We start from the raw sequence: 17,668 nt of genomic DNA, 5'->3' as shown, positions 1-17,668 counted from the left end.
GGTGATGGGTACTCTCTCGGATGTTAGTAGTGTACTGTGATAGTTCGGGTTAACCTAAACCCTCGTCTGTGCTTATCAAATGTGCGGCACAGCAGCGGGGGAAAAACATTTTAATCAATGGCTATGTGCAAGAATGCACAGAGACTTTAGCCAAGATGAGAGAGTACATATGGGTTTTTTTTTCTTTTGGATAGTGTACACCAAGCATTATGAAGAGCATTTAAACATTTAATAAATTATTATTATTATTATTATTATTATTATTATTATTATTATTATTATTATTATTATTATTAGCTTTTCAGGGCTCTGCATTTTCTGCACTTTACAGCCTTACTTTGAAGCTTTACAGTGGAGCAATTCTATGTGAAGTCATAAAATAGGACCATGTGGTATGTATTGTGTAAGGCTGTTGTATTAGGCAATTATTTTGATTGTTTCTGGTAAACACTGGGGCATTTTTAATACTGTGTATTACTGTATAGTATTTAACATTGTGACCTACTGTGCAATTTCTGAGCACATCTATGCACTGTGTGTGCATGTGTATGTGTATGTGTACTTGTGTTTACACAATATAAGGCAATAAAGGGTGTGATCAGGGAAGCATATGAATGCAGTGTGTGTGATGGGGAAGTGTGGTATGTTTGTGTATTAGTCAACACACAGAGTCCTTCATGGTGTGTAGTAGTGCATGTAAGCAGCGTGAGACATAGCCGAGTATCCCATTAGACAATCAATAATGCCTCCTTTATTCTTTTGAATGTTTCCACTGTAGTATTTACACATTTCCCCAGCTTACTGTGAGCAGTAGTATCATGCTGATAACACGAGATGCCAGAGATACAATGTGCGATGTGTAATGATTTTCTGGGTTTTTTTTTTTTTTTTTTTACACATACTGTACCTGCAATTGTGTGTGTTCTCCCAGCACCCCTGAAGTGAACTGCATCCCCACAGCCGGAGGAGGGTTGAGCAACTCCGCTCCTGGAATGTGGGCCGTCAGACGGAATGCACACAGCTGGCCGGGAAACACAGGCGAGGCTGTTCACTCTGGCTGCCTCCCTCCCCCTGACACAGCCCAGCTCTCGCAACGACTCTCCTCTGGCGCACGGAACTCATTGTACCCACGCTTTATGAAAATGTATCTGTCACACACAAAATGCTCTTTTTTTTTTTTCGAGGCCCCGTTTCATAAACGCTGGTCCGCAGCTGTGGACAGAGAAGCGCCCGCTTGTGTGTCCTCCCCTCCCCCGCAGTCTCCTGCACGACCGGCTCCAACCTCACGTACGCCAACACCCTCTACGTCTGGTGTGGAGTGACCCATTTCAGAGGGCCAGGTCCAAAGTTACTCAACTTTAATGTCCCCCTCGAATGAGAAAACAAGGGCTCAGCACCAAGGGGGGGGGGGGGGGGGGGGGGTGTCTTGGCACAGCTTCAGAGATTTGCTTAAGGTGTTTTGCGTCTTAAGACCACCACTCGTTAATTGTTGCTTACTGACATGCCTATGAATATTGCTGCAACCTATTAAGTAACGGCAGCTGAACCTCATGACACAGACAGGAAGACTTCAAGGAATACAGAGTATAAAAATAGGTCCCAGCCTGTGTACTGTGGTAGTGCCTGACAGCCAAGAGGGGACACCAGGATCCATCCTAGAAGATCTCTAAAGGTCAGTGTGGATGACTAAAATCTTAATCTGTCTCCTCTGGCTGTGTCACTCAGCCTTCTGTCCTCTAGCCTGTGTGTAAGGAAGCACATTGCAGACAAAAAACCCCAAAGAGTAAGTTAGGTGATGTACAGTGACCTGCTCCCTGGTCCGGAAGACCGAACAGGCTTTACTCATTCACTTAGACTGTGCACCAAAAGGCCATATTAGTGCCTCATGGGCATTTGCCCCTATAGCCTTATGCAAAATTAACAAAGGTCAAACTTTATGCAAATAAGACTAGGTGCAGAAAAGTGACACCTGCTAAGGGCACAGTGTTGCTGTCACTCAAACGGGCTGACTGACTGAGAGGGTAAACAGTCTGTCCTGCTCCCGTAAGTGATGAATACCCTCTTCAAAGATGCGATCTGTCAAGCATACGCATGCCCTGACTGGATTATAAAGATGGGTTTCTGTAACTCCAGGGCAAATACATTACACACTGTATACCAGGCAGCCTGCTACTGAAGCCTGTTTTCTCACATTATCATATCAAAAGCGTTTCTTTTTCCCCCTGCTCTCCCAGGCAAATCCACACTCATCCAAACCTCGAGCACAAGTCTAGTGTTATCTTCTGTCGTATCATTTATTTCGATTCGGTGGAAAAGTTTTAAACCGAAGGAACTTCATTGTGCTGAAAACGTAACTTGCATTTGTACTGAAGGTTCTGTTCTTCATGCTACAACTGCATCCTCCATAAGATAGCTGTAGTGCTCAGATTCACCACCTGCCACTTCTGCTGCCATGGCAACATGCATCCATACACTTGGGACCACACAGGACCACCATACAAGGGAAATTCCCTTACATTTCTGGTCAAAGGTTCTGTTTGTTTTATAAGGAATCCTGTCTTGTAATAATACATTAACGTCAATTTTACATGCTAGTGTCACAAATGAGTTCCTTAACAATGCGGACGTGTTCCTTCTTGCTCCTTCTGGTTATTCGTTTACTGCCAGTATTGTTTGCTGTTGCAAATTACAGAGGCTGGCAGAACACAGTGATGCATGTTATACTGTGCCATTCTGTTTATGCATCAAGCATTGTTGACCTATCTGTGGCTGCTATAGAGACAGCGTGGGCAAACACTGGTGTGTGTGTGTGTGTGTGTACGTGTGTGTGCTTATCTCTGTGTCTGTCACTCCTTTGAAGTCTGGTTGCCGTGGTGTTTCCTGTGACGGTGCAGGTGGCAGTCGCCCTGTTCATCTGTGTCCCACCGAGCTCACACAGCCATTCAGCTCTGCTGTCTTACAGAACATCTCAATGGAAGAACCCCATCCTCACAACGAGCCTTTCCACAGTGGTCAAAAATAGACCTTATTTCTCATTCATCTGCGCTCGCAGTGCTGTGCTGGCATCAGGAGTCTCCTAATTGGGATCCTGCATTCTTTAGCATTCCGAACGGCGGATTTAGGTCAGAGGTGCATGTCCAGCTCCTGTGCTGATAGGTTTAATTACAAATCTTTGTGGCTGTCCCTTCTCTCACTCTGGCCACTGTGAGCATCTCTCTGACTTCACCCAAGAATCAACCCTATCGGTCAGACATGCAGGTTCACTCACTGCTGGCAGCGGGAAGCATGCCAGTGTACACAGAAGGCAGAGACTCTCACGACGCTGAGCCCTGTACGGATACCCAAACTGTTATTACAGCTGAGGGCAGTAACTTCCATTCTTGCTGAAGTGGCCAACAGACCGAAATCAGAAAATCAGAACATGCCTGTGGCATATTGTGCTGTAGTTAGCTGACTGCCTGGGCTACAATTACAGTAATTCGAGCACATTTGCGATTAGAGGAGCGTGTCTACAGTAGGGTTGCAGCGGTAACCGGTTTCACGGTATACCACGGTATTAAAATGCACGGTTATCATACCGTGTGCGTTTGCTTATTACCGGTAAAAAGCAAGCCAGCGGAGAAACTGACCCGCGCATGCGCAACTCCGCTCCGGTTCAGCTACTAAGCACACAGCAGTGAGAATGGCAGAAAGTGCATTAGACTTAACAAATTTTTTAACAAAAAAAAAAGCTTAACTAAAATCAGCGGCGAAAATGACGTAATCGCGGTGGCTCCGCCGGTGAGCGCGGGTCTCGCGCGCTGTCGATTCGCGAGGTCGTGCACGTCTCGAATTTTGTAACTTTGCGCGCGTCGCGCCTCAGCGCAATGAACAAAGTCATGTTTGCAGGGTTCATACACCTTTATAAGGTGGAATTAAAGCACTTGTACGTAACTTTAAAGGTCCGTTTCAATATTTCCCAGCACCTTAAACTTAATTAAGTTAAATATTTATACATATACTCAAAATAATTCGCTTTTTATTAAATTATTTAATGGTTGTTTATTTTCAAAACGCCCAATCTTAACGTCTTCACGTTCTCTCATGTTTCGTCCTGGAATTACAAGAGGCTCGTATTTGTTAACCTAAGACAAAAGAACTGTGCCGAGTCGCGCGCTACGGTCACTAGTGAAAGTGTAAATCCATAGATTTTTAAGGTCCTTGCTTTCACTGGATGTGAAAGATGCCATTAATTTACATGCGTTCATTTTCAAAATTTTACGTGCCTGTTTTTCATATGTTAAAACCAGACTCGGTGTGAAAGCCTTAAAATAGAAATCTCTATTGTGAGGGTCATGTCAGAAATAAATCCTCTCTTTCTGCAGTATCTGGTTATATTCTAACTTGGCAGTACAACGGACGTTTACAACAGTTGTTGATCAGACACTGACCCAGGTTGAGTTTATCAGATATTAAATAATTTAAACTTAAATAATTGTACTGAAATCCATGATTTAGGTTTATCTAATTTTGCAGTATTTATTTAAACATGTGTACAGCTTATTTTTTTAAAGGAGACATTTTGTATACAATAGTTCCAGGTTTCTACAATAAATAGTTAATTGAACAAAAAAAACTTGTAATTTCTTTAAGGGTCAGTGTATCTTTTAATAATATACAAACTAACTGTGATACCGTGATAACCGTGATACCGCGGTATTTTCTGAGACGGTTATCATACCGTGAAAATCTCATACCGTTGCAACCCTAGTCTACAGTGCAAGGGGCTGCATTTTTCATACCTTAAAGAAATGTGTATCAGCATGGTGTGGTTTGGAGTGGGGCAACAAGGCCAAGCACTGTTTTTTGGTTACAATTGCTACACAACTACAGACCCACAAAAAAGTCCATCATTGTCATGTGCATGCGATATTCTCCATTCATGAAAGAGAACTAACAGTTCAAAGGATATGAGCAGCTTCAGATCAGGGCCCCGGAGATCAAGAGCTTGTCAAATATACTTTGCATTTCTTGTGAAGTATACTTTGTGAGAATTTGTGATTTTTTTCCTTTAACAGTGCTTTGTGATTTGATTGTACAGCTTGTCTGATCTGCAGATGAAACCATACTGAATCAGCACTTAAGCAGACCAGCCTGTTAACACTCACTAGGAGACTGATGGATGAGCATGTACACAGTACTGGGTGGCATGTTTCTGACATTTCAACGTAATTCTGATATTTCAAATAACCTCAAGCTTTTCAAAACATGCATTTTCAGCTAAATCATCCTCCCTTCCAAAACAAAACTGAATGTAGCATGTAAGGTACCACATAAGGAGACTAATAACTTAATATTACTCATGAGTCAAATATCATTCATAAAATTCTTTACTATTTTTATATAGTACATACCAATAAAAAAGAAAATAATATTACCAATACATTTCCTGCTTCAATTAGAATTGGTATTTAAACAGTTTAATTTAAACAGTCCTCCTCATCATGCTGTTCACATTTTGATATAATGAGACTGAGATGACGCTACATAATTCAGATCATCAGTACCTCACCATTGTAAGGGTTCAAACAGGATGTTCTCAGACGGAAGTGGCCACTGAGCTTCTAGTGTCAGAGTGTCATCAGCAGGTTGCAACAGAGATACAGAGAGACTGGAAGAGTCTCAGACAGGCACAGAAGTGGACGTCCTTTGGCCACGTCCCACACTGGTGACAGCTTCATTGTGAACAGTGCCCAGTGGAACCGGTTGATGAATGCCACACAGCTCCAAGCACATTGAATGGAGGTGAGAGGCACCCAAGTGTCATGTCAGACCACTCGAAACCGTTTACATCACAGGGGACTACGTGCTAGACGACCTGAAGGATGACCTGACCACACCATCAGACACAGGTGTCATCGTCCTGCATGGGCCAGGAAGCATTTACACTGGAGGGACCAGTGGACCTCAGTGTTCACTGATGAAAGTCAATTCAAAGTGAGCAGAAATCATGGCCGCCAATGATGTTGGGGACATCAAGGAGAGCACAGTGCATCAGCCACTGTTGTCACCAGACAAGTCTTTGGTGGTGGTGGTGGTGGTGTTAGTGTGGGCAGGTGTGTCTTTGTGACAAGCCCATACTACTTGAATAACATTAATCCAGTTATTATACCTCTGCAGGAACAACACAGGCCTAATTTCATCTTCATGGATGACGTGCTTCAGCTCATCGAGGTCACATCATTAAGGAACGGCTGCTGGAGACTGGGGCTCCTCAAATGGAGCGACCTGCACTTTCTCCACACCTGAATTCCATATAAAACCTACAGGATCAGCTGAGTCACCGTGTAGAGGCTCATTACTCTGTACCCCAGAACCTCAATTACACTTGAGGGCCCTTCAGGAAGAGTGGGATACCATGACTCAGCAGACCGATACGTCGACTTGTGAACAGCATGAGACATCAATGTCAAGCTGTAATTGATACTCAAGGACACACGGCAAGTTGTTGAGATATTGGCATTTTTCCTGGGGTTTACCCACCACTGTTGTCGCCTTTTGTTTCAATAAACAGTTTTAGATGAGAAAATCACCATTTCATGCTTCTACTTAAATGCCCTACTTTCATTGTAAAATATCACTGTAGCGTGAACTTTTAAAGTTTTCCATAAATCTAGTACGAAAACCAAACATTGAAGAACCGGATCTGATGGTTAGGATGCTGGATGAAAGCACCAGTAACTTCACTCATGCTCTCTTAAAGGTTCCTGTGTGCTCATTTACGTGAGTGTCGTTCAATAGGAACTTCCTGTGCCAGGAGAGGAAACATCTTTCCCACCAGACTAAACCTACATGTTCATACCACATTCCTCAGTCCCACCTCACACCTGTCCACATCACACTAGCTGAAAATGGCTTGGTGTCAAAATACAAGATCTCACTGCCCAAGTATGATCAAAACAATATCCACGCCCAAACATTGAATTTGAATATATATATTGCTGGGCTGAGAAAGCTCATAAAGGTAAAGAACATTTGTTTTGGGTTTTTATGACTTTATGTATATAATGAATTATTCCAGTGGAAATCCTATAAAGGATTAAGGACACATGGCGTTTTTACTTTGATATGGTCGGTGTCCCTGTGCATGGGACCAGAGCAGATGGGTACCAGGCAGGCTGGATTCTGTTCACTGCTGTGTGCTGAGCACAGGCACTGGCCAATGTGAATATGGTAATAAAATAACAGAGCAGCAGTCACAGAACCCAAGAGCCTCTCTGCATGGGTGTCTGCGGTCACGACAAACACTACAGGAGACTCGAAGATGCAGTGAAGGTTACACAGTAAACACACTCGATCTGTTATTTACTTTTGCTGAGGCAATAGCTGTATTGATTTTATTTGGAGGGGGAAAAAAAACTATTGTGCTGATGCTTTCAGGAACTCTGCAGTTCACAAAGGCTCTGATTGTCTCCGTGGGGAATTATGGGCTGTATTTTTTGGTCCCTAACCTCGTTCTCATTCTAGTGTAACAGTACGGTAAACATAATTATCGTGCCACTACAATAAATAATAGGAACCATAGTAATGGCAGGATAATAAGCAGACCGTCATAATTGCAACGTGAACGCCGGCTTCCTCTCAGGCTGCAGCAGGTCTACAAGCACCACCAGTTAAAAGCAGACGAGGAGAAATCTGTCTGCTGCTCAGGATGAAGCCAATCACAGGTGTACTGGAGCAGACAGGCGGTATTTGGACGTCGCAGTCTTATAACAGTTTTATAACATTTGAATATGGAAAAAGATTCACACAAAAAGAATAACACGCTATATGAGCAACATATACCCTGCATGGTTTTGTATGTAAATATATCCAGATGACAAATTAACATTACTGGATGTTTTAATATACATATGGACCTATCATAAAGTTCAACAAAAAGTCCAAATTGCTATTCAGGTCATGTAAGGTGATAGCTGCTAGCTGACATTGCTTATTGTTCATAATACAGTGACTAATGAAAGCAGAGCACAGATGGAAGTTACAGGTAACACTACACCGTTTCTACACAGAGTAATATTAAATCTAGAATATATTTGGTCTGCTCTGTAAAGTTTCTGTAATTCTGTAGCTTCCTCAGACCTCAGCCAGCTGAGTCACAAACACAACCTCCCCAAGCTCAGCTAGACACTCAAATAGTCTTACATGCTTCATGCTAGTGTGTGTAACAGCTGGAGTGGATGTTTGTATGGGCTGTGGGAATGTATCACTTTCTGCAGCACCATTAGTGATTGAAACATCCACAGTCAAACCCCACATTCAAATTAACACCGTTAGGTAAGGGGACAATGACAAAGACGTCGTTTCTTCCCAAGTGGTGAATTGATTTCCTGTTGTCTCCTCGGTATCCATTGCTGGAGAGAGACAGAAAGACAGAGAGAGAGAGAGAGAGAGAGAGAGAGAGAGGGAGGGGGTGAAGGCGAGGAGAGAGACACAGAGAGAAAGGGAAAGAGAAAATCAGGAGGCTGAGAGGCGAGTGGAGGCTAATTTGGGCTCCAGCTGTATCCGGGGGAGCCGGTGAAGCCCAGACAGGTTGGATGCTGGGATGGGTGGGTGGGTTGTTTCGGCGGGAAAGGAGACTCTTCGCCGGTCCCTGAAGTGGAATTGATCACCGAGCTCCTCATCAATGGGGATGAGTCACTCGAAACAACAACCCGCCTCCATTCTTAAAGCTCTGCGCCGCACGCCAAGGGGCGCCCACGCCAGCAGAGCGCGGCCCCTCTCCGATAGACTGCGAGGTAACACTTCCTGAGAAGTGCTGGGGGGTTAGGCACCCATGCCCAGACGGAGGGCTTCCTCGCTGGGAGGGCTGCGAGCTCTCCCAGCTGCTAATTGCCAGCACTCTTGCCCATTCATAAAGAATCTCGAAACCGTATGAAATTTTCATGACGCTGGAACAGGAAGTGGGGCTGACCCATTTGGCTCGCTCCTGCCGTGCTGGCTGTTCGGAGAATCCGACTCAGAGAACATCCAGATTGTAACGTCGGTCGGTGGCTGTTTTGGTCAGTAGCTGTTTTGGTCAGTAGCATGTGAACTCACATTATCGTGTTCCTTGATCGCAAATGGGATTTGTACATGGGGGGGGGGGGGGGGGTGGGGGTGGGGGATTATCAGTGGATGCTGCAGGTCAAAGCTGCATCTGAGTGCGGTTGATGTGAACCATCAGACTTCTCACCCACGCTGCGCTTCAGATCCAACTGACACTCTAGCAAGTTGAACATTTCCCTTCTACGTGTTTATTTACTTGAGAATGAGCAGCCGATACTGTCAAAACCCATCTCCACGTGTCCTGATTCTTGTGAGCTTTCTTGCATTTAAGAGATATGCCGTCGAAGGCTCAACCGCCATACACCATGTTGTGTAAGCCTTCCAAATAAATCATTTAACAGCGCTGCTTGCAGCACACAGCAGGCACCGGGACAGACGCGCGTACATGATCGACAGTGAATAACACATTCTGCATATGCTGCCAGTTTTTATGACTCTCCTGGTCACAGATTCCAGCAGCGCCGGTATCCCTAGCAACAAATAACAGAACGTCTCATATCATATGATTGTAGCCAAATACAACGAGAGCCTCCGAGCCGGTGCCTGGTGCTGTCATCGCACTAGTGTGCGCGTGGAAGAGGACGCGAGTGTCGCGGCGTGAGTTGCCAGAGCGCCGTGACAGCGGAACACACGTCACTTCTCCGCCCGGGCTCACGCACGCACGCGCATGTAGGGCACCGCTTATCAAAGTGCTGCCTGCTCCTGTTCCGAACATCAAGGACGGGTCAGCGCGTCCCGTGTCCCGCGCTCTGTAGCTTCAGCACTTCCATTGCTGCCAGAGTGTGTGTGTGTGTGTGTGTGTGTGTGTGTGTGTGTGTGTGTGTGCGCGCGTGCGCGTCCTTCTGTATTCTGTACCAGATCTGAAAATATGTCTAAACACAGGACTCACGCTTAATTCAGTTATAGTGCAGCGATTTGACATCATTACTTAAATGCAAAGTGTATGGTACAAATATGTGAACAAACAGAACCACGAGAACATGCAGGTGCCTTTGATGGTGAGAAATCCCCCGTGTTTATTTTCAGGACGTGTTGTCTCGGCCCACACGTTCAGACTCAGTGTGCCCACGTTCACGCAGGCCTTTCATTATGAGAGGAAGTTCTCGCGCTCCACTCGCGTTTGATTCAACATCCTCCACGCACAAGACATGACGGCTGCCACCTCCCAGCAAGTAACCTTTGAGGTATACGCCTCTCTGTGCTGAGGTCTGCAGAGGGGAGGTTAAAGACACAGGCCTGTGTCTGCGTAGCCACTCCAGGGTTAAATGCGCTATATATGATACAGGGTACAAATTTGCACGTGCGATGAGAAGTTGGAGTTGGTTTGACACTGTAGTGTTAACTGAACACTGTGTCCCAGGTTAAGAGATGCTTCAGAGAAGTGGCTGAGGTCATTGCAGGAATGAAGATGAACATAAATATAATATATGCTGGGAAACGTCGGTGTATTAGAGATGGGCCGATGCAGAAAGGCTCGCATGCACACGAGTGTGTAGATGCAGAGTTCTGGAGACATGATTGCAGGCTACCATGTAAAGAAAAATGCCCTCCTGCTGTGGGCTATGAGGAGGAAAATCAATCTTCAGCTCGATCAAACACACAGACACACACACAGACAGAGAGGGAGGGAGAGATAGAGACACGCAGACAGAGGGAGGGAGAGATAGAGACACACAGACAGAGGGAGGGAGAGAGAGACACACACATGCATAGAAAGAGTGCGAGGAAGTCTTGTGGTGACTCAATGCTAAATTGATTTGGGCTCTGAGTGGCAGAGTGGAGCAGATGAGTCAGAGTTTCCACTGTGACCCCTATTCTCTCTCTCTCTCTCTCTCTCTCTCTCTCTCTCTCTCTCTCTCTCTCTCTCTCTCTCTCCCTCTTTATCTCTCTCGCTCTCTCTCTCTCTTTCCCTCTTTATCTCTCTCTCTCTCCCTCTCTCTCTCTTTCCCTCTTTATCTCTCTCTCTCTCTCTCCCTCTTTCTCTTTCCCTCTTTCTCTCTCTCTCCCTCTCTCTCTCTCTTTCTTTCTCTCACCCTCTCTTTCTCTCTCTCTCTTTCTCTCTTTCCCTCTCTCTCTTCTCTCTCTCTCTCTCTCTCTCTCTCCCCCTTTCTCTCTCTCTTTCTCTCTCTTCCTCTCTCTATCTCTGTGTCTCTCTCTCTTCCTCTCTCTCTCACCCTCTCCCTCTCTCTCTCTCTCCCTCATCCACTGTATGCCTCTCTAGTTTATTTGTACACATGTATGCAGTGGCAAATAAACACATGTAAACTGGCTGTGTAATGATGACAGCACTGCATGTTACTGAACATGACTCACGCATGTCTATGATGAAACTCATGCATGTCTATGATGAAACTCATGCATGTCTTTGATGAGACTCACACATGTCTATGATGAAACTCATGCATGTCTATGATGAAACTCATGCATGTCTTTGATGAGACTCACGCATGTCTTTGATGAGACTCACGCATGTCTATGATGAAACTCATGCATGTCTTTGATGAAACTCATGCATGTCTTTGATGAGACTCACGCATGTCTTTGAGACTCATGCATGTCTATGATGAGACTCATTTTGTCCTTGATAAGACTCACCCATGTCCCTGATGATACTCATGTATGTCCTTGAGGAGACGCATTTATGTCCTTGATGAGACTCATGTATGAGTACTATAGGGAGAAATAGTCAAAACATGTTCTTCAACCAAATTTAAATGAAAGCTGTATTTAAACACAATACTCCTTATTTTACTCAATGCTAACTGTATCTCCTAGAATCATTGTAAAATTACCCTAAAAACAGACTCATTTTCACATTCCTTACACTAATTTAATACACACACACACACACACAAGATGGTATTTGCATCCCTCTCAAAGCAACCATTCAAGGACCCTTCTTGAAGCTTCTCCAAACCACAAGGGAACATGAGGAGGAGAGGAATCTAGTTGGCCCGATGGTGGCCCGTGTTGCACAATAGTATCACGGAGACACTGCCCCGACCACAGTGCTACATGCCAACACAGAAGAACCGCCAACCACTGACCAGCGGTAAAAGGTTTGTGGAGTATCCTAGCTGCCACTCAGAACTCACGCCTGTAACGTGTAAGTAGGACAGTCGGTGTGCCCTAGAGTGAGAGCGGATATGTCCAGTCACGGCATTCAGCCTCTGAACCGTGTCTGGAACTCACCATGTTGGTGAAGCCATATCACTGCGACTTGTGACTGAATGCACCTGAACTTTGTGGTCCACATAGCAGTTGGTGAGGGAAGAAATGGACATTTGGACATCTGCCTTGATTAATTCAAGAGCATTTGACTGCATCCATCCAGATGAAGCTGCATCTTTGACAGTGTAACTGAGCTTATAACTATGACACTGCCATCACAACTGAAACTGTAGGGCTAAAAGACACGTTTAGGCTGAAATAGGGTTGGAACGGGGACCTTATCTTTACATGATGTGGTGAAACTATGATTTAAGTATCAATACCAGCCTAGACTTCCACATTCTCTTTACACCATGGGGGTAGGCAGCAAAGCCATTATGGGGGGGGTAGTGCTTTGAGAGTCCCATTGGCACTGGAGCAGGTTGCCACGGCCACCCGAGTGTGTGTCTCTCCTATTTGTCTCATTTATCTCAACATGATGCAAGGCTGAGTTCAGAGTGAGAAAGCCAGCAATCGGCCAACATGCCAGCAGCGCCTTGGGGCGGGAAGGCAAGAGGAGGAGGGGACGTTGTTGGTAAGAAAGCTGGAGTTTGTCTTTGGGTGTGCACAACTCATGTAAAAACCATTTTAATGACCATCCATCCAGTCCGACTGCTCCAGCCGTCCCTCCACCAGGCTGCGAATGGCAGTCGGTTCCTCCTTTGAGACCATGTCCCATTGATTCCTCCCGAACCCTTGCGGACCAGCGAGCGGTCGGATTCGTCGAGCTGCGGAGAACATCGGCGCGTCCAAATGAATTCCTTCCGCCTAATTCGATCACAAAGGGGGATTTAAAGCAGTCACTCTGCACACGCCAGCCCAGCGGGGCACACCACCGCCCGACAATCACGCCACCCGCCCGACAATCACGCCACCGCCCGACAATCACGCCGTCACTCATAAGACTGGTGTCAGTTCCTCACAGCGAGTAGGAGCGAAGGTCAAATTCCAGCCCTCGTTCGTGGGAAAGACACTGGCTGACAACACTCTCATTTGCTTCACCCCCGGTTGCTAAACTGGTGCCTTCCAATAGGATGTCAAACAGCTCAGGCTAAGGCAACTAGGAATGTCTAGCCTGCAGGCATAGATGCTGGCACTTTTTTATTACTAGCCTGAGGGAGCAGACACTGTCCAGTTTTATCATCTCACCTCATTTTTCAGATCCAAACAAACTAATGTGGTTCCTTCTTTCCCTCTTCTTAAAGGTCAGCCAGTGTCACTCTGTCCATCTCAGTCCGGGCCTGGTCTCCGCTGAGCAGGCCTTAGCTCTGAAAACAAACAGTGAAAGCCCAACGAGACGACGTAACGATGAGGAATCAGCGTAGACCTGCACGTAGACCTGCACGTAGACCTGCACAGAGGGAGCAGAACAAGATCCTTCATCCAGACCGATGGACGTAATGTCTTCCTACATTAAAGCTGCAGTGCTGAAGGTGATAATGTAAGTGACACCTTCTATATTATGTTGGTAATGGGAGAGATGAATGCAGTGTGATACCCATTCACCTTGGTTAACCTCGAACTGAAACGTGTCCACTCCTTCTGCAAGTGCTCTGAGAATAAAAGGTGTCTGAAGTGAATATATACTGCATCAAGACCCATTCCTGCCAAGTGTCCACAGCCGTGTATTCACAATTCCTTCTGTCCAGTGCATCATCTGCTATAAATACATGTAATATTGTATATCACTGGGCATTTAATATGTGATACCCCATAGAAAAACAGCATGAGCAAGATGTCTGTTACTTAAGAATCTATTTGCTAACCTATAAATTCTACTCAGCTCTCCTATGACATCCATAATGTGTTCTCAAATCAGCAGTGGCACCCATGGTGGAATATCGATGCATGGCCTATCAACAGAGAGCCTTGTTCTACTGTGGGAGATTTTACAGGAATACTTTAAGGATTTGTAGCCTCCAGTGAATATGTATTCCAGTATGATGCCTTGTAGCCTATCTCCTGAAAAAAACTGTCTGCTTTGCATATCTGAGCACTGACTACCGGCAGTCTGTCTGGCTGTAACCAGACTGCCATCACACCAGGGACGAAGCACGTCACCTGACTGAGAATCAGTGCCTCCCACCTGCTCCACTATATTCCTGCACTTACTTTAGAGTTTTGCATGCTTCTTGTGTAATATGCCTTCTCTATTTCATTGTCCGTGCCCATCCTAATGACATCATTTGCTCACACTTTCCTCTACAGAGTAGCTGCAAATGCAACAAAAGAATATGCAAAACCACAAATCAAAGTGACAGGAGACACTAAGAGCGCAATTATTGCGAGGCCGGACTCTTTTTCATGTTGGTAAACAAAATGGCCATGGCTGGTCGTGTGCGTCACCTCACGCGGCCTCACGTCCACTCACAGTGACCACACCGGCGGGAGCACAGACACAGACACGGCACAGACACAGACACAGCACAGACACTGGCCCTGCGGCAGACGCCTGCAGCTTCATTAGCTGCTAGCTTACAGGATATTATATGTGCCCTGTCAGTGCAGCGCTACTGAGATTAGCAATTAAGTGTAGCAATGTGTCCAGCCGAGTACAGGAAGAGTGGTAATCACTTCTGAACCCGAGCTGTCTCACGGTACACGGCACACGGCACACGGCACACAACACACGCCACGCAGCTTTTCAACAGGAGCCTTTGAATCATTTTAAGGTTTACATTCTGTGCCGAGGTCAAAAGGAACACAGCGCTCCCACGTCACAGATAGGTGCCACATGCAAATTCCTCGAATGTGGTTAACATACATTTGCATCCATTGTCATTGGCTGCTGCAGAGAGTGCCTGCTGAAGTCTCGTGCACGCCCCCCCCCCAGAAGAACTAATGCACACACTGCAGTCCATCATCCACTCAAGCTGCTGCCCTGTCAGAAACAGGGAGGAGCCATCGCCGCGGTTACCCATAATAATCAGATCTCACTGTTGCTAAGAGTTTCGATGCACCCACTGTCTCCCTCATCCCCCGCGGTCCGTCTGCTGGCGCTGGGCCGTCCGGCTCTGCGGCTGCCCGCGCGTCTCTTCCTGTTCTCAATCGCACACACACACGTTCACGCGGCACTGATGGAATTAAACTCTCGCCGCGCGTGATGTTCAGACTCAGGCTCCGGGTTTGCCGGCTGGTCGGGGGAGCCGGAGGGAGTTAGTCTGTCATTTGGGCGTGAGTCATAAAGAGACAGCGAGGGCTGCTTCCTCTCCCGCGCCTCACCGCGCTCTCCACGAACGCTCTGGAGCAGCAGGGCCATCAATCAGATTTTAATACAAAACTGCCCTGTTTCCAATGAGCCCGGTCACATCTCCCTATCAGCCGCGTGCTGGAGAAATGCACAGGCAGCACTAGGGAGGCAGAAACAATCATTACCCTCACAGCAAAAAGCCTTCGCTTGTTGATTAATGGCGCCGAAGACCTGCTGGGGCTTCTGTCTCCAACATTAACCAAACCTGTGCTATTATAGCTAACAAGCAGAGATATACCACCAAAGAAAAACGGATAAACTCCGAAACACCCTCCAGAACTGCCCACTCAGTACCCTCTATGTCCCAGCTCACCTCGAAACCTGCCCGGCGAGTTCTGCGGTGTGGGTTTTGCATGCAGGATGTATTACTGTCACCTGGCTGAATTGCATTAATGTGAGTGAGTGAGGAGTTCGGGGAGAGAGAGTGTGTGCTGTCACGCGCTGCACCGACACTTATCTCCATGGCTTCATCTGTCCTGACATCAGCGTTTAGCTGGGTTAATGTCACCTGAGCTGGGCAAAAGGCAAGACCCAGTCACCGCCTGGTCTCTAGGGAACCAAAACTCGACGTGTTATTGCATGTGTGTATGCGTGTATGTGTGTGTGCATGTGTGTGTATATGTGCGTGTGTGGGTGTGTGTATGTGTGTATGCATGTGTGGGCGTGTGTGTGTGTGTGTGTGTGTGTGTGTGTGTGTGTGCGTGTGTGTGTGTGTGTGTGTGTGTGTATGCATGTGTGTGTGTGTGTGTGTGTGTGAGAGAGAGAGAGAGAGACAGGGAATGGACATTAGAGCGGAAGAAGACACATATGCCATGGCAGATTGTTGCTATGGCGGCATCACCGCCCTGAGATTAGTGGCAGTGCTCCATCAGACAGGAGCGTGGTATCCGTGCCAACACCAGGCCCCACTCTGCCTGTCCCCAGCAGATGAGCAACACGCTGTCTTACCCTCGTACAGCACACAGACGGGTCAGGAAGTGCAGCTTCCCATTAGAAAGTGACGAAATAGCTACTGAGCCAGAGCCAGAAACTGAGAGCACAGTGTTTCTACAGCGGCTCAGGTGACTACAGGCTACACCCGCTTCTGATGCCGTGACAACCCGTGGCGCTGGGTTTAGTCCTCACACACACACACACACACACACACACACACACACACACACACACACACACACACACACACACACACACACTCACACACAGACAGACAAGCCACATTTCTGCAGTGAAAGCATATAGATTCAAATCAATGTTCATTATCCAAGCAAAAGCACCAGAGGAAGTCATGAGAAAGTCCAGACGATCTCAGAAGAGAGCCGGTTCACACAGAGACAGGTATCACTATGAGTCACGCTCACTTCAGAATGTTGCAAAACACTCAAGAGACGACTTCAAAGAGACTCCAACATGCCGTCTCTGAAGGAGCACACAGGCAGTAAACACTCTCAGCTGGGGTTATTGATGTTTCATTGACTTCAGAACATCTGCAATTCCATTTGGTCGCATAATTGTACTTGGGCAATTTAAAAGCCTGAGAGAAGAGAGTGTTTACTTGTGCTGAAGGAAATTCTGACAAGCTTGTAACTCGATTAGAAAAGGTAGTGTTGCGTTATTGAGGCCGCACTGAAACGTTTGTGTCTGTGACACGTTCATCTGCTCGACTTCTTAAACACGTTTACATGTGCATATGAAAACAAAACCATGAAGCCTTTACATGTTGAATATGCATCTTTATGCAAAAGATCAACATTTATTTTCTTTTATGTTACATTAGTTCAAGAAGGAGGAGAAACCTTTTATCTGAAGAATAGTCCATACGGCATCTTGTACAATAATTGTGGCTACAGTAAAGATGTGTGATGAGTATCAGATGGCATTTCCAAGTTGTAGTGTACCGGATCCACCGCAACAGCACAACAACATGAATGTCATGTCCAAAATGACAAACACTTCCCCCCCAATATGCTTTTTGCCTACGTTTAGTCAAGTTTTCCCCTGGGCTAGTATCACTGCTCATTACAGGAGGATGTATGGGTGTGCCAGGCAGGAGACACTGCCACTCAAAGGGCAGTTACACTACCACACATCCATCCTTCTGGGAAACAATTAGATTCCTGTGCA

The sequence above is a fragment of the Brachyhypopomus gauderio genome, chromosome 9, assembly GCF_052324685.1.
Source record: "Brachyhypopomus gauderio isolate BG-103 chromosome 9, BGAUD_0.2, whole genome shotgun sequence".
Taxonomy (NCBI): domain Eukaryota; kingdom Metazoa; phylum Chordata; class Actinopteri; order Gymnotiformes; family Hypopomidae; genus Brachyhypopomus; species Brachyhypopomus gauderio.
Note: the sequence above shows the minus strand (reverse complement) of the source record.